The sequence below is a fragment of the Chionomys nivalis genome, chromosome 6 (genome assembly GCF_950005125.1).
Source record: "Chionomys nivalis chromosome 6, mChiNiv1.1, whole genome shotgun sequence".
NCBI classification, from domain to species: Eukaryota; Metazoa; Chordata; class Mammalia; order Rodentia; family Cricetidae; genus Chionomys; species Chionomys nivalis.
Window position 1 is genome coordinate 55,280,741 of NC_080091.1, and position 18,174 is coordinate 55,298,914.

Genomic DNA, 18,174 nt, shown 5'->3' on the forward strand with positions numbered 1-18,174 from the left:
GGTGCACCCCTCGCAGTCCTGAGTTCTTTGCTCGTGCTCTCTCTCTTTCTGCTCCTGATTTGGACCTTGAGATTTCAGTCCGGTGCTCCAATGTGGGTCTCTGTCTCTGTCTCCTTTCATCGCCTGATGAAGTTTAATATTTAGGAGGATACCTATATGTTTTTTCTTTGGGTTCACCTTCTTATTTAGCTTCTCTAGGATCACGAATTATAGGCTCAATGTCCTTTATTTATGGCTAGAAACCAAATATGAGTGAGTACATCCCATGTTCCTCTTTTTGGATCTGGCTCACCTCACTCAGGATAGTGTTTTCTATTTCCATCCATTTGCATGCAAAATTCAAGAAGTCATTGTTTTTTACTGCTGAGTAGTACTCTAATATGTATATATTCCATACTTTCTTCATCCATTCTTGCATTGAAGGGCATCTAAGTCCAAATGGATTAAAGACCTCAATATCAGTCCGAACACACTGAACCTGATAGAAGAGAAAGTGGGAAGTACTCTACAACACATGGGCACAGGAGACCACTTCCTACGTATAACCCCAGCAGCACAGACATTAAGGGCATCATTGAATAAATGGGACCTCCTGAGACTGAGAAGCTTCTGTAAAGAAAAGGACACTGTCACTAAGACAAAAAGGGAACCCACTGACTGGGAGAAGATCTTCACCAACCCTGCAACTGACAAAGGTCTGATCTCCAAAATATATAAAGAACTCAAGAAACTAGACCGTAAAAGGCTAATCAACCCAATTATAAAATGGGGCACTGAGATGAACAGAGAATTCTCAACAGAAAAAGTTCAAATGGCCAAAAGACACTTAAGGTCATGCTCAACTTCCTTAGTGATCAGGGAAATGCAAATCAAGACAACTTTTTAAGATACCATCTTACACCTGTCAGAATGGCTAAAATAAAAAACAGCAATGATAGCCTTTGCTGGAGAGGTTGTGGAGAAAGGGGTACACTCATCAATTGCTGGTAGGAAGGTAAACTTGTGCAACCACTTTGGAAAGCAGTGTGGCAGTTTCTCAGGAAATTCGGGATCAACCTACCTCTGGACCCAGCAATACCACTCTTGGGAATATACCCAAGAGATGCCCTATCATACAACAAAAGTATATGCTCAACTATGTTTATAGCAGCATTGTTTGTAATAGCCAGAACCTGGAAACAAAGTCACTTTTCTGAACCCAAAGCTCATCAATTGTTTAGACTCACTAGCTAGAGAACATATCTGCCTGTCTTTTTGCCTCCAAATACTAGAGTTACAGATGCAAGCTACTCTACATGAATACAAAAGCTGCTCTACTTTTACATGGGACCTGGGATTCTCAAATGAGGTTCTTCCTTCCTACCTTCCTTCCTTCCTTCCTTCCTTTCAAGATTGTGTTTTAATTGCAGCATTTCTTCCTTCCCTTTTCTCCCTCCAAATGCTTCTATATTGTCCTCCATGATATCCTTTAAATTTATGATCTCTTTTCATCAATTATTACTACAGACATATATGTATTTGCATATATATTCTCAAATAACCTGCTGAGTCGATATAACATGACTTGTGTATACATTTTCATGATTGACCAGTTGGCACTGAACAACCAATTGATGTGCTATTCTCTGGGGAGCACTTCCTCTCCTGCTCTCTGCTTTCCTCAGTTGCTTAGAGTACTTTATGTAAGCTTAAGACTTTGTGGGCTTTTTCCCATGTAGTTTGACATATTTGTTGGTGTCTTCCTAATCAGTTTATGTTTGGGCAGTAATTTTCATGAGATTTTAGGGTGTATCTTATCAAATTACTAGGAGAAACAATCTCACATCAAACTCTTTGATCCTCTGATACTTATAATCTGTCTTCCTCATCTTTGGCAATGTTTCCTGAACTTTAGGATCAAATGACTTTTTAGTAGATGTAACCATTAAGGGTAGGCTCCAGAACTCTGTAATGGTCTACATCTGCTGTAAAGAGAAGCTTCCTTAGTAGGACTGCAAGGACTAAACTTGTTTGTGGGTATAAGGACAAATATTTATAGACTGTTGTTGTTAGTACATATGCTGGTTTAGTATATAAGAGGTTGTAGCTTCTCTATTAACCATGAATTCATGTGTACTGATTAGTTAGCTAGGTTGTCAGTACCAGTCCTGACATTTCTCTTGTTGAACAGCTAAGGTCAGTTAGACAGATACTGACTTCCTTCAAGTTATTTGTGTCACCACTTCACCTATAATTATTGTGCCATGCTGGTTGTTGCAGTGATTCATAGGCACTACAGATGGGTAGGAATATTGGTTGCATCTCTCCCTTGGAAGCTTGCACGGAACATTCTGTTAGATTAAACATAGTCCCCAGTGAGCAGGAGTTCATGTAGTACCACCTCAAGGGTGCCTGAGTCCTGTTTATATAGTACAAAGTGTCTTCAGCAGTAAGAACTCACCTTCCAACTCTAGCTGGTAACCAAGGGTAATAGCAATAGGAATGTATGTTTTGGAAGTCCCCTAGACAGCCTTGTCCAACTACTCAGAAGAGGGTTTCTCATGTATGGCATTTGGATTTGTTAAGTGGTCTTTTTTGCATCTTGGAGGGAGTGCCATCAGTTGAGTGAGAAAAAAGTCATGTGTGTGTGTGTGTGTGTGTGTGTGTGTGTGTGTATGCATTATAAGTTTTGCATTGAAGTAAACAATTACCAATAGATTCCTTGCATCTTTTTATGCCATCCACATTGTTATTTTTACCTACCTTCCTCCTCCTATAATTAGCTCTCTCTACCTTCTTTAAAAAGGTACCATTTCCCCCATTTTTATCAATTCAATTGCATTCTGCTATTCCCCTTTACCCTCCTCCCACTGTATTCTGCATTTCCCCCTCTCCCCTTTCCTAAGCTCAAGTTCTTATCCTTGTTCAGCAAGCATATTGCTCACTGGGACATCTTCTTTGTTCAACTACTGCTTAAAAGTCCATATTTTCAGTTACACAATAAAATGTTCTTGGTGTTTAGGCTCTCAATATATTAATTTAGGGGCTATGTATATCAGTTCATAACACCAACTTTACACCAAAGTTTGCCTGTGCTATTGTCCTGCATGATAGCACATTGACACAGGGAAAGTCCTAGGGTCATAATTGTCTTCAGGGATTATTGATCAAGCATCCTCTATGTGACAGACTCCCAGTTAGGATCTGTAGCATCGTAAGACTCAGCAATGTGCAAAGCTTTCATTAACTCTGTTTTCTGAATTTAGAAATGCTTCACCAGACAATCTATTCCACTTGCTCTGTATTGAAATTTATCCCTCTGTAGGGGTGGAGGAGGATCCAAATACTTAAATTATAGATGAGTCCACTGCTTTAAACATAAGAAGTATTTGATAAACATATGTGATATGAATGAATATGAGAACAAAATATTACTGTTGAAGTCCCTTGTGATTGAGTCTAGTTTATGATACTGAGCAGCTGTGCAACTCCGGATACCTATGTAACATTTCTTCAAAATGAGGATGCCGATTACTTATAAAGCTCTATTAAAAAATAAGCCATAGGACAAGAGCAAATTATTAAACCATAATCATACTACAAAATACTTCTTTTTAGAAATTATATTGATATTACTTGTAAATACTCTTAATTAGCGCTGTGTGTATTCATTTCACTCAGAATTGCATCTTCCAGGATTAGAATTTGTGCACAGTTTTGTTTTCCATAGCTAATATTCTTTTTGCTAGAGTTCAAGAGCACCAGGATGCTATCCCATCAAAATCTGTCATGTTTGCATACTGTTGTGTGCAGGCTTTCCCCTTTAGCCCATTTATTTAGAGCAATGGTTCTCAACCTTTCTAATGTTGTGACCCTTTTATACAGTTCCTTGTATTGTGGTGATCTCCAACCATAAATTTATTTTTGTTGCTACTTCATAACTATAAGTTTGCTACTGTTATAATCATAATGTAAATATCTATATTTTCTGGTGGGTAGTCTTAAGTGACCGCTGTGAAAGGGTTATTTGACTCCCAAAGATGTGGCAACCCACAGGTTGAGAAATACCGATTTAAAGAAATTAGGGAAAGGTCATCTTACTTCTGTCTGATGAGCAATATAACATCTTTTGTGTTGTTCAAAATATCAAATTATTGTTAGTGTTGGCAATAGGAATAGTCCACAGACAAATAGATATATTTTTAATTGATTGTGTTTACTCTGTTTTGGTTGAGTTTAGTTCTTGTTGTGTTGCTAAAACAAAATCATCCAAAACCTCAGTTGCCAAGTAAAATTCATTTTTTATTTCTACTATATACTCAAATGAAGCAGGAATGGGATTTCTTCTTTTTTTTTCTTTGCTCTTTCATGTACCAATGCAGCAGAGATGTTCTTCTAACATACTCCTATAACAGAAATAGATGCTATTAGAAAACTGCATGATCTGTACACTTAATCTTAGAATTTCTTTCAGGAAGTAACCTTGACCTCTTGCTGTAACATAAAGATGAAAGGAAGTCATAGAACTACTTTACTCTTGCCACATGCCAAACAGAAGACAGGTGGAAATACCATTGAGCTGTAACAAAGCCTACCAATTACAAATTCACTCAATAATTTGCATGTGATGAGAATTACCATGTAAATTAAAAAATAGATAAAAATTTCCCAATCACTGAGGTGGTATAGGAGGTCCTTCTGTTTATGTGTTGCTTTCATTGGCTAATCAATAAAAAAAAACTGCTTGGCCTCATAGGGCAGAATTTAGGTAGGTGGAGAAGACAGAACTGAATTCTGGGAGGAAGAAAGCAGGGAGTCAGAGAGCCACCATGGAGCTGCCAGGTCAGACATGCTAAATCTTTCCTGGTAAGCCATGACCTCGTGGTGAACACAGAAAAAAGAAATGGGTTAAATCAAGATGTGAGAGTTAGTTAATAGGAGGCTAGAGCTAATGGCCAAGCAGTGCTTTAATTAACACAGTTTCTATGTGATTATTTTGGGTATAAACTAGGTGGGCAGGATGGAACAAAAGGGCCCACTCTCCTTTTAACACTGAGGATGTAGATGTGAATAGATACAGCCCTACATTCCTAAGCTTCACATTCTAATGTCTTTGTATTTTGTGGTATTTTGTGGGTATGTATATAATATCAAGCATAAAAGTTGAGTAGGAATGGTCTTGGTAGAGAGAAAAGGCCCTGAAGAAGGAGAATAATGGTATTCTTATCAACACATCAGGAGATAATGGCTGGAAAAGAGAAAGCAAGCAAGTGAAGTAGTCAATGGTTTCAGTGAGGTAAAGGGGAGGGTAGATCATGTCAGTAGAAATGCTAGTAGACATAGGATGTTACTTTCTCTTGTAAACAAATAGGGAGGTTAATCAATCTATATTTTAAGCATTAAATACCCCAGGGAAAATGGAATGGCAGAAGCAGAGAGACCATTAAAATCTCATTATTAAAGTTGGAAAGACTGAATGCATAGTAATATCAAAAATGGTTAAAGAATGACTGAGAATGTCTTAGAATACAGGTTTAACAAGACTTGAGAATGGACTGTCTTTCACATACAGAGTTGAGTTTAACCTTGATAAGACTGAATTTTATGAATCACTCGTATTTAACTATATTGGTCCTAATTTTTTGTTTGTTTGTTTGTCTAGTTGACCATTAGTCATCATTTTACCATACTCTTTACTAAATCTTCAACAGGGCACAAAACAAGGAACCCAGAAAAATCAGTTGTGTTTTTCATAAAGTTAATTTGTTTCTAAGTGTAAGTTAAAATAAACCTGTGAGGTATCTTGGTATCTTAGAATACTTTTTGTTGGTGGTGCCTTTTTAAAAAGGCTATTATTTATTTATTTTACAGCCTTACCACATTTTCCCCTCCCTCCCTTAGTCCCATTCCCTTCCCTCAACTCCCCTCCACTCCCTCAATCCTCTCCTCCTCTGTTCAGAAATGGGCAGGCTTCAAGGGTATCTACAAAGCATGGCATATCAAGTTGTGATAAAACTAAGCACCTCTCCTTGATTTAAGGCTGTTCAAATCAATTCAGTACAAAGAATAGTTTCCCAAATGACAATCAAAGTGTTAGGGGCACCCTCTGCTCCCATTGTTAGGAGTCCCACAAGTAGGCGCAGTTACACAGCTGTAACATATATGATGATGTCCTTGGTCAGTTTCTTTTAGGCTCCCTGGTTGTTGGTTCAGACTCTGTGAGTTACTATGAGCCAGGTTAGTTGTATCTGTGTGTTCCCTTGTGATGACCTTGTCTGATCTTTCTCGTACAATCGTTACTGTACAATCGTTACTCCCTCTCTTCACCAGGATTCCCTCAACTTGGCCTATTGTTTGGCTGTGAATCTCTGCATCTGTTTCCATCAGTCACTGGATGAAGATTCTCTGATGACAAATTGGGTAGTCACTAATCTGATCACAAGGACGTGCTAGTTCAGGCTACATATCCACTACTGTTAAGAATATTAACTGGGGTCATCCTTGTAGATTCGTGGGAGTTTCCCTTGCATCAGGTTTTTCTACCTGACCCGGAAAAAAACCCCTTTCCAGTCATCTCTTTGAGTGCTCTCTCCCTTAATCCACCCCTCACGTCCTCCTCATCACCACTTGCTCCCAGTCTACTAGTAGATATATTCTACTTCTTCTTACCAGAAAGATCCATGTGTTCCCATGGGCCCTCCATGTTACCTAGTCTTTTTGGTCTGTAGATTGTAGGATGGTTATCCTTTACAGCTAATATCTACTTATCAGTAAGTATATACCACCTTTTTCTTTCTAGGTCTTGATTACCTCATTCAGGAAGTTTTTTTTTTCTTCTAGTTCTATCCATTTGCCTCCAAATTTCATGATGTCATTGTTTTTAACAGTTGAGTAATAGTCCATTGTATAAACGAACCACATTTTCTTCAATTGAGGGGCATCTAAGTTGTTTCCAGATTCTGGCTATTAGAAATAGTGCTGCTATGAACATAGCTGAGCAAGGGTCCTTGTGATATGATTGAGTTGATGGAGTTTTTGAAAACTTGAGGGGCATGCTCCCCATTCCAGTTGTATATTACTATTGATATGAGGAAAATCACTATTCAGTAAATTTTTTGGACCTTACTACATGTTATGGATTGTAAATAAATATTAGGAATATATATATACATACAGTCCAGAATTAACAAGTACGATCAATGTTACTAAGCTAAAACTTGAATCCATAAGTGTTTCAGAATTAAAAAGTGAAACATTTGTGAAGTGTTCAGACTAATTTATGGAAAGTAACTTTATAGCAAGATTTGACACACTCTAGTGTATCCATTTGCATTTCTTTGGAAATAATTCTTTTTTTATTTTTAAAACAATCTTATTTTACATACCAATCCCAGTTTCCTCTCCCTCCTCATCTTCTCACTGCCCCCACTTTCCCCTCACCCCACCCCATCCACTCCTCAGAGAGGATGAGACCTCCCACAGGGAGTCAAAAAAGTCTGTCATATCACTTGAGGCAGAAACAAGTCCCTGCCCCCTGTTTCTAGGCTGAGCAAGATATCTGGCCACAGGGCATGGGCTCCAAAGAGCCAGTTCATGCACTAGGAATAAATATTGGTTCAACAGCTAGTGGCTCCACAAACTTCCCAAGCCACACAAGTGTCACCCATACTCAGAGAGCCTAGTTCTGTCTTATGCTTATTCCCCAGCGGTCAGTCTGGGGTCAGTGAGCTCCCACTAGTTCAAGGCAGCTGTTTGTGTGGGTATCTCTATCATGATCTTGTCCCATTGGCTCATAATATTGCTTCTCTCTCACTACAGATCAAGTTGGTTAAAGGACACAAAGGGAGAGCAAGAAAAGAGATACCGTGAGAGAGGGAGCCAATATGGAAATAATTCTTATTGAATTATAGTTCCATATATTCTTTTAAGTATTATTCATAGGTTCTTTCTCGCTAAAAGGACAGTGTTGGCTGACTATAATGGAGACTAGTGAATTTATAGGCCAAAGATAGTCAGCGTTTAATTTTTTGAGAAAAAAAATTCCAACCTCAGGTTTACACAATGGCGAGCTACCATAACACAATATTCATAACTTTGATCTGGAGGTTCACAAAAACAATTCTTCTTAGTCATTCTGAAACCGCAGCTTCCTAAGGCAATCATTGAAAACAACACCCTTAGTTGATTAGCATGTGAAATCTGCTTAACAAACTAACACATCCCAGTAAACCTGTCTGTAAGACAGCATCAGCTCCACTGGATTACTTTACTTTTGTGCATGGCAAGAAAGGAAGAAAGAAAGGAAGAAAGGAAGAAAGGAAGAAAGGAAGAAAGGAAGAAAGAAAGAAAGAAAGAAAGAAAGAAAGAAAGAAAGAAAGAAAGAAAGAGGAAGGAAGGAAAGAAGGAAGGAAGATCATCTTTGAACATGTGTCAGTTGGTCAATCCCTCATTTGAAATCAGGAGAGATACAGCATCACAGAGACTTTCTCCAGACCCAAGTGCTGATGTACTGACTTTGGCAGCTCTTGAGCCTGTGTTTACTTTATCATGACAATAAAGTTATTGCAATCGAAGTTGAATCAAATTGGCAGACACCAAGGAACTTCTACTGAAGTTGCCAGAGTACATTTTTTATTTATAGGATTCAGCATAGACTATTATATTGGAACATTTAATAAAGGTCAAAAAAATTCCAAACACTGAGCAACAACCCTCAACAGAGCAGCGAATACACTGGCAGTTGTCTACTCATCTGCCTTTTATAGAATACAGCATGAATGATGCCCCTTGGAAGTGGCTGTCCCTCAAACAGAGATGACCGGAAAAAGCACTTACCCCTCCAAAGTAAAACAAAACAAAACAAAAAAGTTTGTCAACCTTGTGTTCAAATTTAGAGCATTTAAACAAGTATCAAAATGTGTCTCTACATTAATAACAAAGAGAAAATTCTTTTTTGCCTACCATAGAAATCTTAAAGTCTTATCATTATTCAGTTATTTAAATTTGGGGAAAAAATAAAACTTTAGTCCTCTTCAGCATCTATCCACATTTATTGACTCTACGTAGCATCATGGACTGGTTAAATGAAAAATCTCAAAAAGAAAGGAACAAGCATTCTGTTTTTCAAGAAGACACAACTTAAAAATGGAAGGAGAATAAATTAAAAAATATTTTATAGATGATACAATGAGCCTCTTAATGCTCATTCATGCCTAATTGGTCATATACAATGTTTATAAACAATACAAACTGAGTTTTCCTGTTTTTCTGACTGGTTACAGATTAAGAGGCTTCGAGAAAATTTGACAAGACATCTGAATGAGGTTTGAAGGAGAGAATTCCTGACACATGTGAGGTTTTTAAAAATATTGCTTTGGTTGACGGTAGCCCAGATGGTTTGAATCACAACCAGGTTACTGTATCCATGTTTTAACCACTGCATTCATGGAACAGTAGCAGAAGTGAGTAGCTGAAACTGAGGTGGCGTGTTGCGCAAACCCAAAATATATGATCTGTCTGTTTAAGAATAAATGTACTGACCTTGCTTGAGTGGAATGAAGTCTAGTAACAGAGGGATGAATAGCAAGAACATTTTGGTATTAAATTAATTAGGACATCAAAATATACCTATTGTTTGCCTTCCTGATATGATTTCTAAAACAAAGTTTTCATAGATTAGAATTATACACTAAGTAATCATCACATGACTGCTTAGGACCTTGATTTCTTTCCCAGGGAGTTGGCGATGGACTCATCTACAAATGACATGGTGATAAGATTGGATAGCAAAAGCCCTTCTTGCATGAAGCAGGCAGGATTATATTATACTACCCTGGACTGATATGCCCCATGTCTCTGTGTTGTCAATCACATGCTTTCATTGAAGAATCAGTACCTTTGTACATAGCATTTCTAACTTTCCCTAATGTTCTAGCTCTTTTTTAGGAATGGGAAACTAGAGTGTGTTTGTTTTTATCAGTTCTCAAGAAGTTTTGTCTCAGTTTCTTAGTTTAGCCTACATACGATCCTTGTTTTAATCCCCCAAGGTCTCATGGTAAAGGCAAGAAAGAGTACAGGAAAATTGGCATCACCATAACTGTGTTCTAAACCAATCTAGGGTTCCTGGAGAATAGAAAATAATAGTTCATACACCCCATTCTTTTTTTTTTTTAATTTAGAGAGACAAACCTTTAAAGGACTACATTATCCACGAAAATATCCTAAGTGCTCTGATGCTGCCCAGCTGCGAAACTAGGCTTATCTCATGTATAATGCACCAACTACCAAGCTGTGGAATTTCAAGTAATCTTAAGAATTGTAGGTGCAGATGAACACACTTCCCTATGAAGGTAGTAGTAAAATGATGCTCATGCAAATATGCTGGAGACATTTACATTCTCATATTGGAGTTCTCCAGCCTCTATCCAGGACCTGAAGTAAGCTTTGTGTTTCCAAGTCTTTTCTCTTTAGTGAACATATTCTGTAAATCTAGAAAGGGGAAGTAGATATTCCCAGTTTTTTTTAAAGACCAAAACTCAACAGGTAAAGATATTTTTAAAATGAATATGACAATTGTAATTAATAATGTGGTCTTTGGCAATGGTTCTTTGGTTCATGGGAAAGCAAGTGTTACAAAATCTAGAAACCTTTCTGCAAATAGTTAATATAAACCTTTTATATGTATATGTATAGGAGTTTATATATGCATAGATTTATCTTTCCATTGAGAGACTATAGATATCGCATTTGCTCCCTTTTATGCTAATGGTTATTGCTCTGTGTCCTTCAGGAGGGAATTTCATGGGTTGTGCTTCTTTTGCAGTCACAGCAGATGTAGGACTCAATGTTTATATCAAGAAGAATGCTATATGTCCCTCAGTTCATGGAAACTTCAAGTCTAGAAAATGGAGAAGTCTGGTTAATATCTCCAGAGACCCACAGGGAGTGTCACGCTCCATAAAATTACTTATGCATTTATATACAGTGCATGATCATCTCCTGGCAAGAGGACATAAGTTAAGCACCTTCTATATGCAGCAGGGAAAACCCCTTCGGCAAAGAAGTCTATCCATTGGCATGCACACATTACAGTAGCTTTAGTTTTTACTATGTCAAAAGGAACATTCACCATGCTTAATGAGAGTCATTGGATTAATGCAAGCTGTTTGCAGCAGGGGAAGGAATGTTCAGATGCTTGGGAAAACAAGGCACCTGGAGGGTATAGTGAAGGTCATTTACTCACACTGAAAAGTCAGTTCATTTCATGCTTCCAAACCCAGCCCTTTTATCCATCTGGTGTGTGTGTGTGTAATATAAATATTTTTAGGAATGTAAATTGCCACACATATTCAATTATAGTTATGAGAATTAGGAGAACAAAACCTCTTGCCACTTCTGACCAGACAATCCTTGAATTCTTTTCATTCCTTAAATAGTAAGACTTGGAACACTGGGTGTCCGTCTATATTCCAGAATGACTATTATATGTGTGCTGGTGCTGTTGCTCTTCCCACAAACTTTTAGACAAACACTCTGAATGGCTCTGAATTGGCAACGAAGATGGCATCAATATTGTGCTCAGCATATTGTCCTTTTAGTGATTTGAGAAAGAGTGAAAATATTCTTATCGCACTAAAAGAACATTCTCCAAAGCAAATGTGAAGAAAAATTGACATGGTCAAATTCCAGAACTGACTAAAAATAAATTTATGGTCAGAAAACCTTTTCCAGCAGACCAGGATATCTGTAATTTCTATAATATCATGCTTTTAGGTTAAGATGATGTCTCATTTTCAAATATTCAAAGAGAGTTTCTCTTCTATGAAGTGAAAACCTTAAGATTGTGTGTGTTCTTTGGCATGGTGGATCTTAAAAATAATAATCATGTTTATTCCTTGACATTTTCATACATTTATATGGTTTTTTATCTTATTAATCTGCTCTACCTCCCTCGAACTTCTTCTATTTCCCCACCCCATTACCCTCCCAACTTCCCATCCTGTTTTGTTTTGTTATTAATAACCCTTGAGTCTAATTACTATGACCATATGTGCATGGGTGTGAGGCCATCGACTTGGGCATGGGCAATCTACAGGGTCATGTTCCCAAAGGAGAGTGAGTTCTCATCTTTCAGTGGGCAGCAGTTGCCAGTTGTTCCTCCAATAGATTGGCTTGATCTTGGGCAAGTGACTGCAGCTGCTATACTTTGATGTTTGTAGCAGCCATGTTATGTTCTGAAATCTGTACTTTGCGGTTCTCCTTTCATCCACCAGCTCCTACATTCTTTCTTTTCCCTCTACTGCCATGGTTTCTGTACCTCAGTTGAGGGGAGGTTGATAGCGACGACCCATTTGTAACTGAGTTCCTATTTACTTATAGTTGGCACTTTGACCAGTTATGAGAATGAATTAATCACTACCCACTAAAAAAGCTGCATCTCTGACCAAAGCTGAGAGCAACACAGATCTCTGGGTATAAACATAAGTATTTATAATACAGTGTGGCGGCATAACCATTTAGCAAAACAGCAACAAGAGATTCGTTTCTAGAGTCTGTGATCTCTCTAGTCATGGGGTTTTTGAATAGTTTTATAGTATAAATCATGAAATTATGTTGCAGGTTTCATATTCAAGTAGAAAAAAAGTTTACTATATATCAGAACTGTTTTTTAAGTGGGCATATCTTATCAGGCAGGTTGGGACTGTAGAATGTATACTCCAGCCAGTGATTGGTCAGTTTATTGGAGTCTTTTCCTCTCCTACCAACCTACATAGCATCTTTTGACACCATGTAAGCTCACAATCAGAGGAATAGCTTCCTAGTCATTTCAAGGTAGATTTCCCTATGCCCTGTATTGAAAGTCAGTGGTGTCTTGAGCAATAGGGATTTAACATCTAGTGTTGGTGGGTGACCAAGAGAAATCCCAATAGCCTGTGTGGTTTGGATGCCTCTAGACCCGCTCTGACTAAGAACTGAGATTTTTATTTAAGAACTCATGACTCCTAAGAGCAGCATTGTCTACTCATGCAGAATATTTCTGTTCAACTCCCCTTTTAAATTCCTTTATATTTTATAATTACCTTAAAAACTTAAGGATTTCCAGAAGGCCTCTTCATCTATCCTTAGTTTTGGTTAATAATGTCCCACCTTCGCCTCTCCCCAGTCCTCCATCCCAACCTTTAAGTCTCAGTATTTTTCCATCTCCTTTAATGTCACCTGTGTTCTAGTATCATCTCTAATTCAGTATTTTTCTTGGGATGGAAGATAAAATATTATATGTAAAATAAAAAGATAAAGAAAGGGAAAGTTAGTGTGGAAACGCTCAACCATGAAGGGGGTTAAAGATGGGAGGAAGAGGAGTTACTGAAAGGGTTAGCCCAAATGAAGGGTGAATGAGAAAACTACATGGCACACCATGTCCTAGAGATGCTAGTAAGCCTGAGCATCATTTGGAGCAGGTGGGCATTGCGGATAGAAGGGCACTGCTCATCTACTCAAACAGTCCTGTTTCCTTACCAGACCTGTTTTATTAGTTGTCCACTTGGAAGACTTAAAAGTCATAGGGAATATTAATTCTGGGTTGGTGAAGGGAATGACACCATATGAGTCAACCAGATGCCCCTCATATAGATGGGTCTAAGCAGGGTTGGAAAATGTTGACCAAAGAAAAGAATAATGAAAGAGAAAATCCTACCAATTCCAAACTTAATGTCAAAATTGTCCCACACTACCCTTTCCTCTGCTTGATCCTGCCCATGCTACTTGGAAACCCAAAGAGAGAGTAGGTCTATTGTGTGTTTGAGATAGCTGTGAGGTTGAATATGCAACTAAAAACATGCCAGGGCCACTTGCACAGTGGTTGCTTACTACGGTACTCTAATATCCCTTATGGCTCCTAACTTGAGCCATAATTTTGAATTTAAAATCTGATCAAATGATATAACATAGGAAACTACTGTAATATAATAAATAACCTGCTATATAATACATAAAATAAGCTCATAATATGAAGGCATTAGCATTTAAATAATGTGAGTCAAAATACAAAATAGTAATATATAAAATGAACTTGTAATCTACACCTGACTATTCATTGTCAAGGAGAAATAACAAAAATTGTATTATACATATTATATTACATATGGTTTACTTTTCAAGCCTAAAAGTCACTTTCATGGCCAGTATTATCCTAGTGTCATCTGTGAGGTGGTTGGAGAGGTCAGGATATTTGCTTGAAGCCACACAGGTAATAAGAGGCAAAGGCTTTAAGACATAGTGAAATCCATCCAGGTCCTCATGACAGATTACCATAGTTGTTAACATAAGTTATGAACCCAACTTAGCCTAGCCTCCACACAGCTGCTCCTAACCAGCATACTGACCTATAAAGAAGTTCATAAAGGTGAGGATTTATTGTGTCTTTCCTTACATCATTATTCCACATGATTTTACTCTCTGGAATGAATTTATAAGAATTCAATTCCCATCTACTGGAAAACCCATTCACAGCCATTTACTCAATTGGCAATCACTCCCACAAATATCAGAAAACAAAGGCCTGAAGTCCTAATGTGACATCAACATAACAGACTGGTCATCAAAGGTCTTTCTGACCATGTGGCTGAAGAAGAGGCTCTCAACAGTTCAGGAAAGACACAGCACCAGGTTAAAAATGAGGGTTGGCTATCATCCCAAGCTGGTGTGCCAAGGTGCTGGCCTCTTCCTCGGCAGAGAGGGAGGTTACAAGCTCCTCTCTGTTCCTAGTGCTCCTAGTTGCCAGCTACCAAAACCATGTCTGCTGGAAGCAGGAGGTGGAAACTCCTTCTGTAGAGCAAATTAGGTATCTGGAGAAATTGCTAATTCTGTGAGGCTGCTCCACACACACAAAAAAAAGAGCACTTCAGTCTTCTGTACTGCTTAAGTGATCAAAGTCAACCACATTTGCCTGCAACTGAAGTCATCATTCTCATTAACAGATTTCCAACCATTTTTGGGAGATTTCTTCTGTCTTCTTCCTTATAATCTCCAAATGATGAATCACCCAGTGCCATTGTTACTGCTGTTCCCTGGTACATTTCTGAGTGATGAAAACCACAGTCACCAGATTCAGAGCAATTAAACCCCTTGTTGAAGCTTAGTTATCACTCAGAACTCATGCACTGTTATGGTATGGGTCTACTTTCATTGACAACAGTCAATCTCTACCTTCTCTCGTCTCCTCTAGGCACAGACAGACAGACAGACAGACACACACACACACCATGTATGAACATGGGCACACACACACACAGTGCAGACATGTACATATACACATGTTGATACACAGAACCCCACATAAAATTCTGGAGTCTAATTGAAGGTCCTACCATAGGACAGTATCCTTATTCATGGTTTACCAAAGCCAAGATCAAAGACATAGTAAGTGACAAAAAGCTTGAGTTCACCTGATTCGTGACAGCATTCAAAAGCTTAGCGAAGGGGCATCATTAATATTTGAGAAGATTCCTTGGTTTTTGGCAGAATCCTAGGCACAACCTTTCAATTAGCATGCTTTATGGCTTGCAGAAGCTGGTTTCTCAGTTCTAAGTACCTTGTCTGACTGAATCTTATTTTGTCAGATAAATTACAAAGGAATTTGTACAACTTTACCCAGACTCGGCCTTAACCAGAAGATTTATATGAAAACAGGGCCCTCCCTTATGTCTTCTTGGAGTTCTTCTGAGAGTTTTCTTCATTATGTCTTCCAAATGTTCTGCTTTCCTAATGGAACATTAAATGGTGTTCTTTTGAGATGTGGTGTGGAAGTTTCAGTTAAATCTTCTCAGAAGAAATATCTAGATTGTGACATTACATTAGGGACTGAGAGCAAATTACTCACCATGACATGATCTTTTTAATTTCTGCTTGCTGTGAGTCAAAATGCAATTAATGTAACTTGAACTATGCAGGATTAAACCCTCATTTAATGAACACACTTTGATGGTGTCTGTTCAAGTTTTATAATTTGTGACCTCTGGACAAAGTCGGAGATATCAACGGGGAATTTTCGCAGGGCTTGTTACATAGTTGAGTAATTTTTACCACCTTTGTGTGATATTCAGCAACGTGCACACTGAGCAAGCTGTGCTTAAGGGTGGCCTTGTTGTGTTGTTATGTGAAAGATACCACAAACATTTCCCAGCTGAGAGTACTTTGAGCTTCTTAATGCAACTTTTCCATCACCATCGATCTGCTTTGAGGGAAGATCTACAGGCTAACGCTTTAGTTGTTCTAAATGTACAGCAGGTTGGTAGAAGACGTTATTTCCCTTGTGATCTTTCTGGTTTAACTTGGAAATCAGACACAAAGGCAAATGTACACACATGTCATCTCTAGAGGTGCCCATCATAGCCAGGATCTGTAATTCTGTGATTAACAACCCTTCCACACACATATTATGCTTTGAAATTGAGACATTACATCTAATGGCTTGTCTAATTTTCTGGTAACCTTCACCACAGGTAGAGCAGTTGTTATTCCTGGGAGACATAGAAAATGTCCATAGTGTAGGGAGCTTCTATTAATGAGCATATAATTATACCCACATTGAGTAAGTTTGTTATAAGAACAGAAATGTTTTTATGCCGTAAGAAAAATAGAACATTGCCAGTAGAAACAAAGCCAGAATCTTTTTTGACAGCCAATGCCAACCTGAGAATTTTCCAGAACATTGCTGTCTTTTCAACTCCAAGATCTTTCAACTCAAGAGCCTTCAAGATCAAAACTAGCCCGGATGACCACCAGCCACAAAATGTAGGAAAGATCGATAAGAAAAATAGCAGTCAACTTATATGTCCTTTTATAGGGAAAAATATATGATAAAAAATACAAAACCTTAAACTGAGGTAAGATTATTGTTCTCGGCTTTTCCTTGGCTTCAGCAGAGCACTAGACATGGGGAAATTTTGCAAGTATTTGCTTATCTCATTTGTATCAGGATATCTCCAGTCTTAATTTTGCACTAGCATTTATGTAATGCTAACTCATTCAGATTCATGGATCCTTCTCTCCAGCTAGACAATCAGCTGCTGCAAATGAGGAACTCTTGAGACACTTCCCGTTGCAGTTAGTGATTGGTTATAAAGAACTGTTGAGACCTACATTGAACTAAAACATAGTTGGAAGAGGAGAAGAGCATCTCCCCCTTTAAAGCAGGTATTTATCTAAACAAATTCAGTTACTGGGTGACTTCAGGCATGTTACCTAATACCTTTGTTCCTCCATATTCTCACCCTCTATATAACCATTTCAGTGAGTTACTCTGAAGCTTGATTGAGATGGACAGTATACGATGTTTATTTCCCAACTGACACTGAGGAATCTGGCTTCTCCATCACATCTGTGGATAACTTATTCTTCCATCTCCATGGTAACGGCTCTTTGGGTGGTTATTTTCATCTACAGATTGTGGTTGGGACAGCAGGAGCCCTGTGTTTTCTGGAGTAACTTGGCCTTCCCACTCTTCCAGAGTCCGGCTTCTCTTCCCTACATGCCTCACTTGGGGCATGCACCAGATGGCAGTGTCCCATCGAGGACAGAGATCTTCCTGGCCTTTCAGCTCACTGACCAACTAAGTGACCAGTTGCTTTGCCATCTCTATGTGTGTTACAGGTCAATGGCATTAGCCTTGGGGCCTAGTTGATGTTCAATGTAAAAATAAACACGGGGAGGACCTCTGCGCACGTTCTATTTCCCTTCAGTGGCAAAGTGTTTCATTTGCAAGGTCAATTGGAAAAGGTACATATGTAACTGCGGTGGTAAACAAGCACTTCAAATAGGTTTCTGTCAATGTTTACATTTCTGCACACTTTAACAAGTACATAAGCGCCTTCCCAGCTACTCTTACACACAATGTCAGGCACAGAACCAGAACCACAGGTTTAAGTAATGTAGGCTCATTACCTATGTGAAGTTGTTCCATAGAACTCACAGTTCTGATAATAATAGAACATGATTCTGGCTATGCTGTTTATTATTGGTGACTTTGATAGTTCCTATTATGACTGTCTTGGAATTAATGCATTTGATAGATTTTACGAGGTCCACTCTCCTTCAGCTAAGAGCTCTAAAATCTCATGGTGGCCAAGATCCTTCCATTTGAAACAGCAACAATCAGCCCATTGCATATGCAGCTGTGGAGGTGTTTACTATGGCTGC